This window comes from Mesocricetus auratus, unplaced genomic scaffold (genome assembly GCF_017639785.1).
Source record: "Mesocricetus auratus isolate SY011 unplaced genomic scaffold, BCM_Maur_2.0 Super-Scaffold_100024, whole genome shotgun sequence".
Taxonomy (NCBI): domain Eukaryota; kingdom Metazoa; phylum Chordata; class Mammalia; order Rodentia; family Cricetidae; genus Mesocricetus; species Mesocricetus auratus.
Window position 1 is genome coordinate 26,132,771 of NW_024429205.1, and position 20,553 is coordinate 26,153,323.

General features: G+C 36.1%; 1 pseudogene; it reads right to left on the bottom strand.

Annotated features, from left to right (window-relative positions):
* Positions 1-1,689: 1,689 nt before the first annotated feature.
* LOC121133777 lies at positions 1,690-1,966 on the bottom strand (annotated as a pseudogene).
* Positions 1,967-20,553: the final 18,587 nt, after the last annotated feature.

Below are 20,553 nucleotides of genomic sequence, written 5' to 3' on the forward strand. Positions count from 1 at the left end.
TTGCGTTTCTAATGAGTACCAAAGTGTCTGTAAACCCAAAGATAATTTTCAAAGGAATTGATCAGGAAATACTGGTTCCCTAGACTTTCATATGAAGAGCATTATCTCCTAGGCTCAGGGAATATCTCCTAAAGGATTATTAAGAAGATAAAGCTTGACATAGTGGCAAGGCTGTGAAATAATGTCTTATGAGCATGTCATGGCCATCAGAAACACTATCTCACAACAACTGCAGTAGTTGCCTACGCTATGGCTGTGCAAGGTGGCCTGCCTGTCAACAGTCAGTCATAGTTCATTGATGGACATAGGAGCCTTCCCTCCTGATGAACTATAGACTACAGGCTAATGATGGAGGAAACACTGTCACTGTCTTCAGAATCTCCCTAAAAGTTCAGTTCCTCTAGAACTTCTCAGGTTCAAGAGACAAACCAAAATAACTCAGGGTGAATTTCATGATAAAACTTCAATTCTCAGAGGGATTTCTCTGTATTTCCTAATGCCAGTTCTACCCAGGATACTCTATGTTCTGTTTTGTGCCCTGATGCTTATGGATAATATCTCCAGGTAGTTGCCTGACTAATTATGAACAAGCATGAACCAGTTTTCTGTAACAGCACTACCTTAGCATAAGGTTGTCTAGTCAGCACAGTGTCTGTTAAAGTTGAATTTCAGAATCTCTCTCTCTCTCTCTCTCTCTCTCTCTCTCTCTCTGTGTGTGTGTGTGTGTGTGTGTGTGTGTGTGTGAGTGTGTTTAATGTATCAACTCTCCATAGCTGTAGTTACTACCTGGGACCAGCACAAGACATTTAACAATGGTGCTGGAAGAGAGGAAGTCTTTGTTTTCAAGGGTGGAACCACTGGCAAGTTACTCATACACTAGTGGACAGCTTTACATCCATGCCCACACCAGCAGTTAAGCTCAATCAGTTACCAAGAAAATACAAAGTAAGCAAATAAAGACCTCAAAAAATAAAGTCATGAGAGTGGGATAGGGACTGGGGGTGTTGTGGGGGTGTGAAGCAAATAAGAGAGGAAAGAGGAAGAATTGTGACCAGAATGCTTTATATATATGTATAAAATCACTGATGAAAAATTGATTTAAAATGATCAAGAAAATAAAGCCAACAAATATACAAAACATAAATAAATAGTATTGGTAAGGATTATAATTATGTGATATTTTTATTAATGATGTATGAATTAAATTGTTTTTATGTTTGAGAATTGCTTTTGACACGATCACACAAGTTGATTGCAAACTCATGATTTTGCTGTACTAATCTTCTATGGGGATTGCATTGGCATTATGCAACTATGCCTGGCCACATTGAGGTTTTTTTTAATACATAGTCTTTATTTCTTCCAGATCAGGGATTTTTGGGTTTAATCATATAAAGATGAGGAATCAAGTTTAGCAACCTGAAAATACTCACTTATTATAACTATATTAATAATTTAGTAAACTATACAAAAAAGATAAGGAGCCAAACATGTACATTTATATAACTGCATGTCAGTCAGGCCAGATCCTATATAGGGAATTCCCAACATGACCACATTCTTCTGTGAGAACACAGAACAGTCTATGTATAGATACCACCTTGTCCTGCGTGAGTTGCTCTCTGCACATCTTGATGGCTTCCTTCTACACATGTGTATGTCTAGTTGTCTGATTCTTAGAGCAGACATTTACTTTCCTCATCCACCAACCATTGGAGGAGGGCTGGATCCTTGAAGATGATTGAATCGACCCATTCTTCATGGAAGGTTTACTGGTGGCCCTCTTCTGTCATTGTGTCTGGAGTTAGATAAGTTTCTGTAGCCTATTCCTTTCTCCACATATTGCTAAAGCAGAGTCTTGAAAAAAAACACAAATTCTGCTATTCCCCAGAAGAAATCTGTTATATAATATCCATGGGGACTGATGTCAGCTGTCCAAGACTTGTCCATTTGAGTTGTAAACCATCTTTCCTCCCACTGCCTGCTTACAAACAGTTGGGAAGGCACATTTTGTTTTTGATCTTGATCATCAAATGTTTTTATGAATTCAGTTTGAGAAATACAGTGATAGGAAGTTAACATTAGAATGGACTTTTGTTTTGAATGACTTTTAAAAATGCATGTTTAAAGCCAGGAGTTGGTGGCACACACCTTTAATCCCAGCACTCAGGAGGCAGAGGTAGGTGAATCTCTGTGAGTTCGAGACCAACCTGGTCTACAGATCAAGTTCCAGGACAGGCTCCAAAACAATACAGAGAAACCCTGTCTTGAAAAATAAAAAATGCATGTTGAAAGGCACATTTGGGGCTACCAACACCATACTCCATCTTTATTGTTATATAACTGGTTTTGAAGCCTTTTCTTAGTATATTTCTACATGAAAAACTTTGTCATTGTTGGCCAATGAAAATACTATTCTGTAAACATTCATCTATGTCAATGTCACATTTTACAAGGGAAATTCAACAAATTCTCTAATCAGTTTTTCTTTTCACTTTCCAAGATCACTTTAGAGCAGTCAGAAGGCTTTGTGATTTTTCATCAAGCCTAATACTAGTTATATTTTGCTTTACATTTTTCACCCACAACAAGTAGCTACTTGGTTAGTGTAGACTCCTGTTAATGATCATATCTTCACCAATCAGAAATTTAAGCCTCAGAACCTGGAAAACAAGAAGCAAATTTTGATTTTCCGTGTTGGTCTTTTAAATTATTTAGAAAAAGCAGATGCTATTTTTAATAGGAAAGAAACAAACCTTAAAAGATCCTACCCTGCCCAAATCTTTCAGGGTCTCAATATTCTTTAGAATTATGGTGTCTCTGAAGTGATTTATTAGGAGGTGAACTGAACCTTGTAAGTCACTGTTATCTTGAAGTGCAAACACAACAGATAAGGGAAACCACTAAATAACATCATGGTTGCTGTAAGGAACAACTCAGGAGAATTAGAAAAGTTCCTGTAAGATCTGATCCATGCGTGTGCAACTTATTATGCCTGATTTTCTAATTATAATCACTGTTACCCAATGTTCTTCATCATAAAGTAAAATTGATACCAAGCTAGGACTCACTGCCACATAGATGTTCAGAGAAGCCAAAATACAGTGAAACCAGAGCTGCATTACAAGGTCATCTGGTCAAGGACAGGAACATAAAGAACAAATCAGAGTCTGCTGAGGATAGTTGGTTGAGGCAGGAGTATTTCTAGACAAAAAGAGGAAGAAGCAGTTTAGTAATTAAGTGGTGAAAAGGTAACATCTCTGAGTGTATTAATTGCTTTCGCGCCACCTCCTACATCTTCTGCTTTTGGAGGAAGAAATGTCATGTTTCATATGGGAGAATATGAACTTCTGAAATAAAAAAGTCATTGAATGACCTCTTTTGTGAATGACTATTTTTCAAATTGATTCCAAAATCCCCTTGAATGGATTTGGAGAACTTCTCTGAATACAACAACAACAACAACAACAAAATAACAACAGCAACAACAAAAACTGAATCATTTTCTTTCTTGAGGATTAATATCCAGGTGTGTACAGGGCTTAGGGCATTTCAGATTTGTTATCAAGGGAAGGTGTTTGCTACTAGTACATGATTCTAGTCACTATTATGTGAACCAACATACCTGTTGTTTTGTAGATAAGCGATACTTTGTTATATAGATGTGAGAGCAAATTAATTCTTTCATATGCAAAACTGAAAAAGCCATGCCAATGCTATAAGCTGTGTTGAGTAGTTTTTAAATCTGTTTTTAGAATCTTTGAAGGATTTAGTATTTTGCTTAAACTCTAACTCACAAATAAAATCATGGTTATCATTAAAAGGACACTAATGAGCACTGACGAGTTGAAGTGAGCAGTGGTCTCATTTATTTGAATTACCCAATGTTTCAAAATATATTTAGGATCCCAAGGATACATGGTGATGATTTTGAACTAAGATCCTTTTCCCAGTCTGTGTTCTGTCAATTAAGCAAGTAGCATTTTTTGAATGTTTCCCTGTCGTTTTCCTCAGACTTGGAGTTCTCACTGTGGGCATTGAACAAAGTAGCATCACTCTGAGAAACTTCATTGTCAGTGTTCTGTCCCCTCATTCTCTGTCTTCAAATGCTATAGAGCATCTTCTGCGCTGTCTTCACCTTCCTTCTTCCTGTTTGACGAGAACATACAAACATTTTATAATTTTGTTTATGCTGTGGGAGAGAATGGAAGAAGGATTTACAGGTGCCACAGTTAGCATGTAGAAGTCATAGCACAGCTCTATCCTTTGTTCACGTAGGTGCCAGGGATAGAAACAAAGTCATCTGGCTTGGAAGCAAGCGTCTTTTCCTGATGAACCATTATTCAGGTTCAAAATAAGCATTTTACAATACATAAGCTAAAGGCATGCTAGGTATATGAATGGGTTCTTTATTTGTTTTTTCATATACTAATTGCAAATTTCAAGAGAAAGCCGAGGTCCTAGTGTTGATTGTTTGTGTGTGGACACACGTGTGCTCGCGCGCGTGTGTGTGTGCGTGTGTGTGTGTGTGTGTGTCTGTAAGAATTATGTTATAGTCAAAGGACAACACTGGGCGTGGTTTCTCACCTTCCATCTTGTTTGAAGGCAGTCGCTTTGTTGGTTTCTGCTGCATATACCAGGCTAGCTTGTTCAGGAGCTCCAAAGAATTCTCCTGTCTCTGAGTCCTGCCTACCTATTGAAATACAGTGATTATAAATATTTGTACTATGAATCTGTAATTTACATGGGTTCTGGAGACTTAACTTAGGTCATCACATTTGTGAGATAAGAACTTTATCCACCAAGCTACCCCTTTGGTTTTCATCATGCAGTACTTAAAGCCTTTTTCTGTGAATAAAGTATCTAAAAGCAATTACAAATTTCCAAAGAGCTTACCTGAGCATGGATGGTATGAAGAACATGCACATTCTCTTCCCAGGCTTATTTCTAGTAACATTTACCATACATTTTATAAAGTTCTTTCCTATTTTTCTGCATTTCACAAAAAAGTAACCTTAATTAATATGTGGGTTCTTGAAAACTGCAAGAAAGTGGATGTGAAGTTCTTGATATCAAAAACAGGCTAACAACACATCATGTATGGTTGAAGAACACAAATGACTTCATCTGTCAATTTAGTAAGGAAAATAGTAAAACAAAAATTTTAGATAATTATATGCTTAAAACTAAATGTATGCAATTTTAACATGTAAAATTACTAATATAATTTATATATTCAATTATTTGTAATCTCAAATTAACAATTTCAATTACCCATATATATGTTTGATTACCTTCTTACATTCCATTATATGAAGACATCCAGTCACAGAAGTATCATCTCTAAGTAGCTCCAGTTGTAGTTACTAGAGAATGGATTAGACAATCATCTGAGAAGATGTGATCACTATTTCTGCAAGGTCACTGCTTCATGTCCCTTTCAGCCAACAAAACGAAGGAACATAAACATTTACATATATGCATATGCATTAATAAATATACACATATATAAATACATACCTATATTGTTAGCTACATTGAAAATAAATACTGATGCAATATTCAACACTATCTATTTTCTTAAGTTTTAGTTACACGAATCTCAGAATTCAGTAGATTTTCATGTCCATCTTTCATTTCTGCATGATTTTTAACTTTTACTGTTATTTTCCACTTTGCTATTCTTACTTCTTCAATGGTTACACCGTATTTATCATCTTATATTGTTTTAGAACCAATGTGTGCTTGTAATATCCCATTTTGGTAACAGATTTTTAAATTCATTTTTGGAGTCAATCCATTCTGCCTGAAGTTTCTGACCTATATTTAGAATTTTATCACTTATTGTTTCTGCATATTTTTCGATGTTGCTGTGTTTCACTGAGTCCTTTGTTTTCTTTGACCAGTACTCATGGGATATTACTGATCTTTTCCCTCTTTTCACTTGGATTTGCAGCACAAACCCAGTTATTAGTGAGAAATGCATTGGAATTTTATTTTCTGGCTTCTTTTTTATTTACAGCTAGTTTTAAACTCTGCTGCATTTCAACCATATCAGATGTATTTCTTCCAGTTAGTTTACACACTGGTTCAATTTATGGGATGTGTTTGAATTTTAGAAGGGGAAAGAGGGGGGATATTGCATCCTATTTTAAAACAGGAAGGTTCCATTTTTCTTAAAACCAGAATGTCCCCTGAAGACATAACTTTTAATTTTGAAATGTTGAATGCCAAAGGAAAGGGAGCAGGTGTGATTCTACCAGTCAGGAAACTGTGTTTGTCAGGTTTGAAGGAAGCAGACAGAGGTGGGTACTGGAGAAACACAGACAGTGTGATGCAAATATTTCATCTTCTACGATTTTAGATAGCTGTGACTCAAATTTAAATTTAGTCTGCAAAGCAATAGTTAAAGATGATGAAAATTAGCACTTTAGAAAAATAGATATGCCACATAAGTCCCTTGGCTACTAATTCATGAGCTTGGAAAATCAGCTACTGTGATGCATAAGTAGCTTAATCAAAGGAGAAGTCATCCATTCATGTGATTTGCAGGCAAACTTTTTCTGTATTCATCAGAAAGCCCACATTTTATCTCTTTACTTGTATTAGTAATGCTTACCAGTATTTTCTTATTCTTAAACTCATCAATGGACAAGTGACCATGAAGCAGTATTCTTTAGCCTTTGCATAAATATTTGATGGAAAGTAAAGATCAATAAAATTTGTGTTTGGGAGAATCTGTATTCACATTAATTATATGATTTTGGAAATTTTAAAATGTATTACAGTCATGTTATTAAATGCTTGTATAAGGTGGACATTTAACTTTAAATATAGTATGATTGGAATGTAAGCTAGATGCTGAGTTCTTTAACTAATTCTGAGGAGTGAGCTAGAGGTCAGAAATGAAAATGGACCAGGTGGTAAATCTGAGCAGCATTGCCAAATGGCTGAGGATCCAAGTCACGCAGATGATATAGGAGAGCAGAAAGTAATGGGTTGAAAAGCATTAGGGAACTGCAGTGTTTGGATTATCTCCCAAGTCAGGGGTTTCAGAAAATCAGCAACAATTTTCATAATAGATCCACTGGGTAAATGATTCCTTAAGCAAGAGCCAGGTGGAGGTAATGTTCAGTAAATAGCTGGTGAGTTCTCTAAAATAGGTAGGTAAAACAAGTTTGTAGTCATGCCAGAGCGACTAAAGTTACAATGTGGAGGATGAGTTGGGATGGGAGGCATCATGGATGAACTGTTTCCAAATTTTGAGAATTAATCATATACAAATTATCCATAAGGAAGGCACAGTGACTTTTGTAAGAAGCTGATAGAAAAGAAAAGCATCTTGGTAGAAAAAGATAACTCATTGGAGGATATTGAAGCATACCCTGGCAGACATCACTAGCTGAATCGGTCTGGGTAAAGGGACTGATAAAATTACAGGTAAATATCTAAAATGGAGATAAAGTTGCTTTTACATGTCTGACCCCAGTACCTTGTGGGCAATGGCTTTCATGATTCTTTTTGATGATTTACAAACGCTCTCATTAATCTATGTTATGTCCTTTCTTCTTTATTATTTTATCATTTATTGGTCTCACTTTAAAGTTTTTTTCATATATTTTAGCTCCCAGACAGTTAATTTCCACAGGAATTATTTAATTCATTAATTACCAAGGAAACACTGATCTGTGATGCCTTATATTAACCACATGAATGATTGTTGGTGTGTTGTGCTGTTCATAGTTTTGTTACTACTATGTTTCATGAGAGCTAACAGCCATCTCTTATATGTGCTTTGTCATCTGCCTGATATTATCAGAGACTGAACCAAATGGTGAGTTTATAGTATTAACTCTATTGGCTGCTAAGTACAGAATACCCAGTAAAATTTGAATTTTAGATAATGAAAAAATACTATTTTACATTTAAGTACATGACACCTAATATATTATTATAATGATCACATTATATTTTACATATTTTGTGTGGCAAATAATACACATGGAAGGAGGTGACCACTAGATCTCAACCAGTTTATCTCTGATCTCCTACCTCCTTCTTCACATTTCCTGTTGCAACCATGATATATAATGAAAAAGAGAGCTCATGTACTGAACCAAGAAGTATAATAAACTCTACTAAGATATTCCATGTTAATACCACATGTCTGTCACTACAAATATATTATATAATTTACATTATTTTGAAGATCAATGTTGGGTTGTAAATAAAAATCTAACTCGAGGCTATATTTCAAAACCAAATTTGAATGGAGAAATTTAAAGGAGTTCCAGATAAATATACTACACACACACACACACACACACACACACACACACACACACACACACACACATCTGCGTTGTTTTGTGATAAATCTTATGACAATAAAGCTGGCCCTAACCTCTCTATGTTAACAAAACTATTCCTGACCCCACTACCTCCACCTCTGGAATCCTGGGATAAGAGGAGTGTAGTACCACACTTTACACATGGGCACACCCACACCCACCCCCACACACACACAGAGAGAGAGAGAGAGAGAGAGAGAGAGAGAGAGAGAGAGAGAGAGAGAAGGAGAGGCAAGAAGATTAATATTAGGCTAGTGAGAATATACCACTAGAATCACTAACCACACCAAAATAGAATACAGTGTAATAAAAAACATAGTCTTTTAAGAAAATCTGAAATCTAAAAAAGGCAACAAGCAATGTGAAAATGTGACTGATGCTAAGAAATGTATTGAAAGTATTCCAATTTTGTCAAAGGGAATGTAGAGTAAGGATGACATTCACATAATAATGGAAATGTAAAGTCATGCAACTCCTTGGAAAATCAACTTGGTCGTAGTTATTAAAACTGAACTCTCGTAATTTTTGATTCATCTGTCTCATTACTGGAAGTCTTTTCCAATGACAGAAAAGCATCAAATAGAATGGTGCATGGCCTAGATTCATATGCAGTGCTATGAATAATATCAAAAAAGATAAGGAATGATGTGTACCTAAATATGGAATTACTTCTCTTACCAAAACTGCTTGTATGTGTGTGTGCACAAGTTGAAATGGAATTACAGAAATTACTAACTGAGATAAAAGCTGGATAGAAAAATACCTGTTCCATGACCTTTAGTTTATCTTGTATACCACCTAATGTGTGTGTGTGTGTGTGTGAAGTCAAATGATTAAATATAGATCAAAAATTTTACTAACAAATATTCTATTTACTATTTCTTGTAGATGGTAGAAAATTAAAGAGAATAGCAAGCATAAAATAAAAAATGTTACTCAAGAATGAAAATGCTTGTCAATTGTATGAATTTTCATAAATATATTACCATATATTTAAATATATTAAAACAATTAGTTAATTCTGAGAACAGTCTTTGGATTCTCGCCTGATGTATGTATATTACAGGAATATCTTGGTTTTACTCAATGACTTCAAGAACTTTTCATCTATACTCCACTATTTATGATTTTTGTTTGACTGTAACAAAGGTCAGCACCCTCAAAGTTGTGATCTTGAAGTAGGAATTTGCTTGTCAGGTCTTTATTGCTCCTTTTCCTTTCTCATGCCTCGCTGTGGCAATAAATTACTACAGATCAAATATATTTTTGATATATTGCAAAGTGGTTACTGAGAGAAACTGCAGACTCAGTGGTCACGGGAATGAACTGCAAAAGCTGTCCTTTTAAGCTGTTTACATTTTCCTATATTATTAAATAGCAGAGGCCACCTCTGTGTCATATCCCTCTTTCTACCTGGATCTTCTATGGGAAGAAGAGATGGGAGTTTTACAAGATTCTCAAATGATAATTTCCTGAGAGATCTTATGTGTACACAAAATATTTGCTTTCCATGTGGATCCAGCACTGTAGAAAAAGGAATATAAAACTCCAATAATGTTAAGAGGGTGGGGAATCACAGTGCCTAGTTTCTCCCCACCCAGCCTTCTGTGAAATCTGGCCTTTGCACATTAGTACATTTCTATTACCTTTCTTCTTTTAGTCTTTGTTAGTTTAGTAAGTCTGAATTTTTGCACTGATGCCTCCCTTCAAAGCATTCCCTGTGCCACAATGTCCTGGTATTTAGGTGTTTGATAGTCAATAAAATTTAACACTCAACTGATGGCATATGCATTCAAAATACAGAAAGTTTTAATTAGTCAATAAAAGTGCTGGTTTAATGTGAAAAAATAAAATGCAGGATAAAGGTAATGTGAATAATCGTGCTCTCAGGAGAGACTATTACTATCAATTGGAATAGTAAGGAGAGGGCTCATTTAGGCCACCAGAACAGTAATTAAGTTTCTGAAATATGTAGTAGGAAGACAGAAGGAAAAGGATAGCTTGTACAAGCAAGTCTTCTAAGAAGAAACTCATTCCCCCCCCAAACAAATGAAGACAAACTTAAAGGAAATTTACAGGATTGTACCACTTAACAAAGTGATAGAATACTGAGTTTTAATGAGGATATATATCGACAAGAACAACCTTTTGCTATAATAAATAACTCACAGACATGCTCACAGAGGTAGAAAAACAGGTCTGTTCAATGTGAGCATTTCTTGAAGAGAATAATGTTTAATATTCCTAGGTCCTCCCCCATGTGTCCAAGCTGAGAGAGCATCCTTCCATGTGGAATGGGCTCACAAAGTCCATTTGTGTGACAGTGATGAATACTGATGTATGTACTTCCATAGATTGTTGAGACCTCCTCTCTGACTCCCAGGTTCAGGGGCGTATGGATCAGTCCCATGATGGCCTCTCAGTCATCAGAGGCCATGCATCCCCCCTTGTTTAGGTCAGCTGCCTCTGTGGTTTCACCAGCCGGGTCTTCATTCCTTTGCTCATCACTACTTTTTGAAAATGGGTTCCAGGAGTTCGGTTCAGTGTTTAGCTGTGGGTGTCTGCCTCTGCTTCCATCAGCCACTGGATGAGTGTTCTAGGATGGCATATAAGGTAGTCATCAATCTCATTATCAGGGGAGGGCATTTAAGGTAGCCTTAATGGCAGTTGGTGTCATTCTTGTAGATCTTGAGAATCTCATTAGTGCCAGATCTCTCCTCAAAACTATAATGGCCCCTCTATTATGGTATCTTTCATCTTGCTCTCCTCTATTCTTAACCTGACTCAAAATTCCTGCTCCCCCATGTCCTCCTCTCCCACTCTCTTTCTCTCATCTTCCTCTCCCCTCCCTTCCCCCCATGCTCCCAATCCCCTTAGGAGATCTTGTCCCATTCTCCTTCTCTTTATAATTGGTGCAATCATGTATAGATCTGTGCGGCCTTGGACTCACATAGATTGGTATGCCCCCTAACCTGAGTCCTAGGATTAAATGTATGTAACTCTACCTCCTAGCTTCTGGCTGCTGGAAGGAAAGGTGAGTGCCTGGCTTCTATGGCTTATAGCTGACTTTGTTTTCTGATTCATCAGGCAAGCTTTCACGTTCCTAATGCTGTGACCCTTTAATACAGTTCCTCATGTGGTGGTGATGATCAACCATAAAATTATTTTTATTCCTACTTCATAACTGTAATTTTGTTACTGTTACAGTTTGTAATATAACTCTGTGTTTTCTGATGGTATAAGGTGTCCCTGTGAAAGGGATCAGGACACATGTTGAAAACTACTGCTGTAACGATCCCATCCAGCCTTAATTCATCTTGTCATAGGCCTCAGATAATCTTCACTACATCACCTTTTTGAGTAAGAATTCTCTTAGTGGTATAAATTAAAGGTGAATTTATACCTTAGTTTCTCTTCTTCATAGTAGTCACCTTATATATAGTCATCATTCCTTGCTTTGCTGATTGGGGACACATTACCTTGTATTCCTCTGCATGGATAAAACCAGAACAGCTGGCAAACACTTGGGCTGGGACAATGTGTGGCCTTGATCTGTTTATTTCCTAAAAGTAGGAGGAGCATCAACAAATGATTACATAACTGTTCAGTGACCTTTCTTATAAGTGCTGTGGAAAAAAAACATTATAAACTTCAATGGGAGTTTTAACAATAGGTTGGAAGGAAAGGACTTTTAGAGTCCATCTGAAGTTCAATGTGGGGGAGAGTTTAAATAATGAGATGAAGAAAATATATACAACGTCTAGACCAAAAGCAACAAAACATTTATTGTTTAAATACAAATGATGCAGGTGGGCATATTTAGGCATTTTATTTATCTTACTTTATATGTTATTTTGACCAAATATCTGACAAAAGCAGCTTGAGAAAGAAAGGACTGATTAATTTTGCCTCCAAATGTAAACATAAGTCCAACATTTTGGGAAGTCATGATAAGACACTCATGATAAATTGAACTGGCCATTTGAATCAGTCATCCGGATACAGATACTTAACGTGTTTTGTCTTTATTATTTAATCAAGGACTACAGCCCAGGGAAAGATCTCTACATGTCTACATCAGCTTACCAATCTATAAACTTCTTTGCAGAGATAGCCAGAAATTTGACTCTCAGATGATGGTATGGTAGCTCCTGTTCAGTTGACAAACAGTGATAACCACAGTAGTAGACAATCACAGATTTCTCCTTCTTAAGAAAGAGAAATGAATCAGAAGATAGTAGGTGGGATGTTCTCTGGTTGCTGTTAGAGAAAGGCAGGAGAAGAAAAGGTGCAGCATGTCCTGTGTTTGCTTATTACTGTAAATTTAAAGTTATTGTCAAACTATCATTAATAAATAGGCTGTGTGAGGGAAGCTGAGAGAGTTTTTAATGATAAAAAAAGAAAACTGGAGGCAAACAGATTCTTTTTGAAAGCTATGGTTACATATGTTGATACGAAAAGTCAGACAAATTACTTGGAGGTTTTGGCCCATCCTTCAGTAGATTTTGTAAGTTGCAATAAATGCATGCTGTTTTTTGATTATTCTTACTTGTGTGAGTGACAATGACTACTTGAATGATCTGCATAAGGACAGAGTCCTAAGGTGCCAATTTGCAAAAGGTTTCATCAGAACTGAAAGTGTGTGCTAGTGACAAAAGAACAATGAATGAGAAGGGTAGCATGCAATAACACTCGCAGAGAGAAGCTCGGGGAAGAAGGAAACCTGAATTTTCTCAGCTCATAAGGTACTTCAAGGTTAAACAAGAGAGCTGGAGAACAGTAAATACTAAAATCGCATGGTGTAGGTCATCATAGATAGTAAGGTGTGGAGAATTTTCCACTCTACTAACAACGAATGTCTCAGCTTTTCATTTTCATTACCCGGAACAGTAATACCAGGGCATAGAGTCTAGTGTGAGGCACATACTCATGGTCACTGGAATCAACCCCTTTACATAAGCACCAGGATGAAGTGTTACTATGTGAATAATGCATGCCTCTCTCCTTTATAAGTGCACTCCAGTGTGCTTTCAGGATAAATAAGTCCCCTGTGATCCCAGTGACTTGCATAGTGCTTGCCTATGGAAACCACATTTCAAATGAGTGGTTCAATGCCTAAAATGCTAAACTGTCTGCTCCCCCATCAAGGTCCATTTTCCACCTAGTGAAACTAATCTTATAAAGAGAAGAGAAATGTGTATTATTTTAGGAAAACAAAACTTCCCATGACAACCTGTTTAAATAAAAAAAATCAACAGAATAAAGAATTGCTGCCTAATATACTCCAGACTTGTTCCGAGTATCTAGTAAGTTCTTATCAAGATATCCATTTTACTTTTGACAAATCTAGAAGAAAACATCCTTTATGAATTTTAATAATGATCTGTCACTATGAATGTAGACAGAAACAATAATTAAGGTCATGTAGAGAAGGATATGTCTTTTTTAATAGATACATTGTTTGTTCCCTATCTAGGAAGCTACAGTGATATGTTATATGTTAACTAAAATATATAAGTAGGGTATATGTGTACAAGACTTTGATACTAGGCTGATAAACACTGAGCAAATGTAAGAGTAAACAGGTATGAATGAGGGGACAGGGGATATTCTTACAGCATTGTAAGACCCCAATACATTATTGATTATTGTTGTTGAATCCTTTACAATGTTAGTGTTCTAGGGTAGCTAAAACTGATAGCAGCTGAAAATTTATACAGATGAAATAGGATGAAAACAATTACGTTCATTCTTCTTTGTTTAAGGAATGAATGACTTAAGGTGATCTATGAGCAGAAACGCAATAATTGGAGGTTGGAATAAATAATAAGATAGAGGAAAGAGTGCACAACTGAATGTCTGTCCCTCTCTGACAACATTGTTCAGGATGCTTCTTTTACTTTCATAAAGATGGGGAGAGTTCGAGAAAGTATTTGGGCTTTCTTATGCAGGGAGAGGTTACATCTTTTCTTGGACTACTCAGCTAAGTTGAGGCAAAGGCAGGGGAGGTGTTCAAGATAGAACCAAGGCTGAGCTATAATCTTCCAAAACACAAATCCTAGCTCCATCACCCATCACGAAGACTCAAACACTTACTCTGTGCTCAACTTAGCTGGTGGAACAGGTCTGAATTCTAAGCCTCAGTGACATTTTTAAAGAGGAGTTTTCTTCAAGATGGAATTGATAATTAGTCATTGTTTTTATTTATTTATTATTTATTCTTAAATTTAAATTTAGATTAGAAATAAGGTTGCTTCACAAGTCAGTTCCATTGTTTTAATGGGAGCTAGATACACAGAGAAACTCAGTCTTGTTTCTTGGTCAGGTGTTATTCCAATAAGGAATGTTGTATCCATTTAGTTAGATTTATATACAAGGAGAATAGAATATTCCTTAGGAAGCTTGTGATGTGTTGATAAATTAACATTTATAGTAAAGAGTATTTCTGGAGATAAAGGAGATGTCTATAAACCTTTTTTATTTTAAAGTTATTTTCTCTAGTCAGACTAATTTAGATTAACCTCTTAGGTACATAAGGAGAAGCTCATGAAGTGCAGCACCTCTGTTGGAAAGGTGTGATGAATTGAAAGGAACTTGTTATATTTTAATTAATGTCAAGCACAGTGTTGGATATAACAAGTACAGAATAAATGGGTCACCCCAACCCTTAGGCTCAACTGGTGAAGGTGTTCTTTCTGCACTAATCAACTCAGTAAATGCCAGCACATTTTGTCTTTGGTTACCCATCCTTTGCCCTATTTCCTACCTCTTCTTTCTTTTAAAAGTTGGTTTCTATCAGTTTAGAACTCCTTGAGACTTTCAATGAGTGGATGTCCCCAGGTATATGAAGAAAAGCAGAGGTGTGTAGGAGAAGCCCCTTGAGATGTACGAAAATGTCAAGGAGTCCCATAGTTTGGACAATTTTAAGCAGTCCAGGAGGACTGGATTAGAGGATTTAAGAGTGAATACTGGGAGTAGGAAATCACAAATAACATAGGGTAGATTATTACTTTAATAAAAAGTTGTTGAAATCATATTTTATAGGAAATTCAATGTCATTAATTGATTTTAACACTATATTGTCTTTATCCATCGTGTGCCACTGTAATCAGGGAACAGATAGCTGATGATTTATAGTTCATTAATTTTGACTTCCTTAAGTTCTAAGGCTAAGAAGTACAAGATTTAGGATCAACATCTGCTGAGGACTTTTTCTGTACCATTGCATGCCAGAGGTAGAAGGGAGGGGTGGGTAGGCAAGGCAAGAAAACAAATGGAGTATGGATTCACCCTTCTGTAAAAAAACTACTCTGATAATGAATGTATCTCCTGACAGTGCACATAATTTCCAACTCTTCAAGGTTCCATTCCTCAGCATCTTCCCATCTGAAATTCAGTTTCTTAGACATGAACTGAGACACTCTAGCAAAGATGGTGTGTTGAAAACACATCCCCAGATTATTTTGGCCTTTCTCTTATTAAAGCGTTGACTTTAACTGACCTCATGATGGTGTGGAATTTTCATGGTCACTCATTGCCAAGGAGCAAAAAACGCTGGAAGTTGAGGTAAGCAATGTCTGAAATTAATATGTGTATGTCATAGTAAATCCTTCCTTGTTCTCTTGTTATTTTTTACTCCAGTTAAATCAGATGGTATACTATGAGAATACTTGGACACCTCAGAGAAAGACCTCCCAGCAGGAATTAAGATTTGCTATTGATGCCCATATTCATGAGTGTAAAACACCAGTGGAACATTCAGGCCATTCAAACCTTTAGATGAGTGTGGTCCTAGCCAGCATCATGACCATAATCTGCTGATACACCTTGATCAATTGATGAATTACATATGTGTTCTTAAGATTTAAAAGCTATAAAAGTTTGTTAGTGGATGTTACTAAATGTAGAGTAATTTTCTATGCATGGATTTATAGATAAGAGAACAACTTAATCATATTATCAGTCTCTCAGGGCCACTGGAGAAATTTCAGAGAGAATCATGGCAGTAAACCTGGGAGGGTATCACCATCCAATGTCTCTTTGTTATGCTCATTTCAAGATAATAGAACTTTTGTCATGCATCTCTAGAATTAGGACTGAGTCTGTTACTAAAAGAAGAACAGGTTTGTCTGTGGAGCCTACTACCTTGTGATGAACACCCATACATTTCAACTTATGTCTCTTCTCCCAGAGAGATGAGAATGTGTGTGTGTGTGTGTGTGTGTGTGTGTGTTTATGTGTGTGTGTGTGTGCATGTGTGTGTGTGTGTTTAGAGGCTAATTTCTATTAATTCAATTAGTTTGAAGCAGAAGAGAAACACCACATAGCACTGCTCAGTGCCATAATGAGAAAGTTCACAGGAAAAGTAAGCATAGAGGACATGTCTTAAACTATTTTAATCTTAACAATATGTTTCATGAAAAAAAATGAACAAAAATAAAGGGAAGTGAACACAATAAATAGAAGAATGCTTGTATCATCTCAAACCACTTTTTTTCATATAAAACTAGCTTCTCTCATACAAGCCCCAAAGTAAGTCCAGGCTATTGCCTCTTGAATACTTCTTGTGATGAGAAACTCATCTCAATTTTAAACAATTTGATTTCTCTGTTAACCGGTTCTTTATTCTTACTTGGTGGTGATAGAGTAAGTCTACATGAAATTTTCCTTGTTTCTTTGTTCCTTACTTTAGACCAAAACATAGCCAATCTCTCCTGTCTGTCAATCCCTTTAAAAATACATATTCCTTTTGAAGTACATTATGGCAAAATTCCCACATTGGTCTAGCTACAAGTCCCATAGACTGCCTAAGCAGTCCAACTAACACCCACATTCAGGGGGCCTGATTCAGTCTTATACAGATTCCCCAATTGTCAGTTTGGAGTCCTTGAGCTCCCACTTTTTCAGGTGAGCTTTTTCTGTGGGTTTTCCCTGCATGGATTTGACCACTTTGCTCATCACTGATTCCTCTCTACAACTGGAATTCCCAGAGATCAGCTCAGTGCTTAGCTGTGAATCTCTGCTTCTGCTTCCATCAGCTACTGGATGAAAGCTCTATGATGGCATTTAAGGTAGTCATCAATCTCATTTTAGGGGAAGGACATTTAAGGTAATCTCTCCACTATTGCTTAGAGTCTTAGTAGGGGTATCCTTGTAGATTCCTAGAAATTTATCTAGTGCCAGGTTTCTCATAAGTTCATAAGGGATCCCTCTATTAAGGTATCTCTTCCTTTACCCTCCTCTGTTCTTCTCCCCAACTCAACCTTCCTGATCCCTCTTGTTTTCTTCCCACTCTGCTTTTCCCCCCTCTTTTTTCTAGCTCCGTCCCCCTCCCCCCAAGCTCTGGGTTTACTCAGGAGATCTTTTCCTTTTCCCCTTCTTTGAGGGCCCATGCATATCACTCTTTGGTGTCCTTCTTGTTTTCTAGCTTATGTGGGGCTGTAGATTTTAGACTGATTTTCCTTTCTTCTATGTCTAATATCCACAAATGAGTGAGTATATACCATGTTTTTTTCTTTCTCTGTCTGGGTTACCTCACTCAAAATTGTTTCTTCTAGTTATATCCATTTGCCTGAGAATTTCAAGATGTCATTGTTTTTTACTCCTGAGTAGTATTCCATTGTGTATATATACCACATTTTGTTTATCTATTCTTTGGTGAAGGGGCATCTAGGTTGCTTCCAGGTTCTGGTTATTACAAGAAATGATGCTATGAACATAGTTGAACAGATGTGTTTGTGGTATGAATCTGTCCTGTATACTGACATATAGAAGACTGCAGATAGATCCATATTATCTTCATACACAAAACTTAAGTCCAAATGGATCAAAGACCTCAACATACATCCAGGCACACTGAACCTCTTAGAAGAGAAAGTGGGAGGTACCCTTGAACACATCGGCACAGGAAGCCATTTCCTGAACATAACACCAGTAGCACAGACACTGATACCAATAATAAACAAATGGAACCTCCTGAAACTGAGAACCTTCTGTAAGGCAAAGGACACAGTCATCAAGAAAATGGCAGCCTACAGAATGGGGAAAGATCTTCACCAATCCCACATCTGACAGAAAGCTAATCTCCAAAATATACAAAGAATTTAAGAATCTAGTCACCAAACACCAAATAATCCAATTTAAAAAGTGGGATACAGATCTAAATAGAGAATTCTCAATGGGGAAATCTTAAATGGCAAAAAGGCACTTAAGAAATTCCTCAACATCCTTAATCATCAGGGAAATGCAGATCAAAACAACTCTGAGATACCATCGTCTTCTTGTCAGAATGGCTAAAATCAAAAACACCAAAGACAGTTTATGTTGGAGAGGATGAAAAGTAAGGTGAACACTCCTCACCCCCCCCACCCCCATGGGAATGCAAATTTGTACAGTCCCTTTGGAAACCAATATAGTGGTTTCTCAGGAAAATGGGAATCAATCTACTCAAGACCCAGCAATTCCATTCTTAAAAACGCGCGCGCGCGCGCGTGTGTGTGTGTGTGTGTGTGTGTGTGTGTGTGTGTGTGTGTGTGCGTGCACGTGTGTAGTGGGCACTTGTCTATGATCATGGAAAGCATGTGGAAGTCGGAGGGCAACATCTTGAAGACAGTTATCCTTCCACCATGTAGTTCCTGGACATCAGATTAGTGTTTTCAGGCTTGGCAACCAGTGCCTACACCCACTGTGACATCTTCTTGGCCCCATAAGCTATCATATAAAAAACTATTATAACCTTCCCACATATAGTAAAAACTCAACAGCTACTCTTTATTGAGCAAAGACCATATGGCAAATGTTCACTCTGAATCTCCAAAGTGACCTAATGGAATTGACTCCATTTTGATTTATATGAATAAAGGGAAAAAGTAAGCTGTAACAGGCATGCAACTGGTGAATGACGGAGCAGGCTTCATACATAAATGCATGCTCTAATTCTATCAAATAGGAAATTCATAGTAAGACAATTACCCACACTGGTAGTGTTTAGTCTCATATAAGTTAAATAACATTACTGTGATGTTATGCCCATTCTGAGATATGTCCTTGAATAAAATATTCCCATTTATATTTTTTGCTGGTTTTAATTTTATTTTTTAGATTTCTTGTATAATAGTTATGTAATTATTAGAACTAATGATTGTTCATAATTGTGTTATCAAAATTAATTTTACTTGAATTAATTTTAAAATCCTGACAGATTATTCCTTATTTCCAGTTGTCAACATTATCTTGGGAATTTAATTTACATGTCTCCAATATTTATTTTAGAAGTATAGATTGATTAAGCATATATACAACATTTTTGGAGGATTAAATATGTATTTAAACTGAAATTATTTGAAGAAGTAACTTTAGTACCAATTAATCATCATAGCACCTAGGACTTAAGAGGTGTTCAATGGAGATCTTAGTAATTTGATGAAAGAGTTCTCTTTTATAAGAATCCAAAGCCCAGGAAAATAAATTACTAACTAGATGTATATTTTATAGTCATAACTCCTTTGCTTCTTCATAGAAACTAGGTGACAATATGCCTGAAACAGAGACAAGGGTCCAGATAATTTATTAAGATATCAGTTATATATCAATTAATCATATCTATGCTGACAACGTGAGCATATCAACTACACAGGGGTATATTTGGGAGTAAAGGTATGTTAAAATAAGTTAAATATAAAAGTTTTAAATTGTTAATTTGTACACAAACTTATTTATATGGATTTTTGTTTAAGAACAATTTTGAAACTACATTTCTTTCTTAAATTAACAAGCTATTTAAAATTAAAATAAAAAATGATAAAAAATAAAAAATACAGTATTGAACTCATGGAGTAACATTAAAAGATTTATACAAGATGTATATTTTAATATTTAAAACTTCTTGATCTGTTTCAGATTCATACACTTTACCTTGTTACTTAGTTTTACCTTCCTCTATATTTCTTATTCAGTTTTCCAAAATGAGTGGAATACTGTTTAAGTAATTTAAGAATTTACTAATTCTTTGAAATTTTAATATATAATTTATTTTGAACATACGCTAATCCACTGTTTCCCCCTAACTCCCACCGGCATAATCCAAATTTAGGCCATATATAATTTTTTAGTTAATAACAACTAAGTAGAATTACTGATGTTTATATGCACAAGGTGTAGGGTTATCCATTAGGGCATGAACTATATGCCAATGTTTACCTGT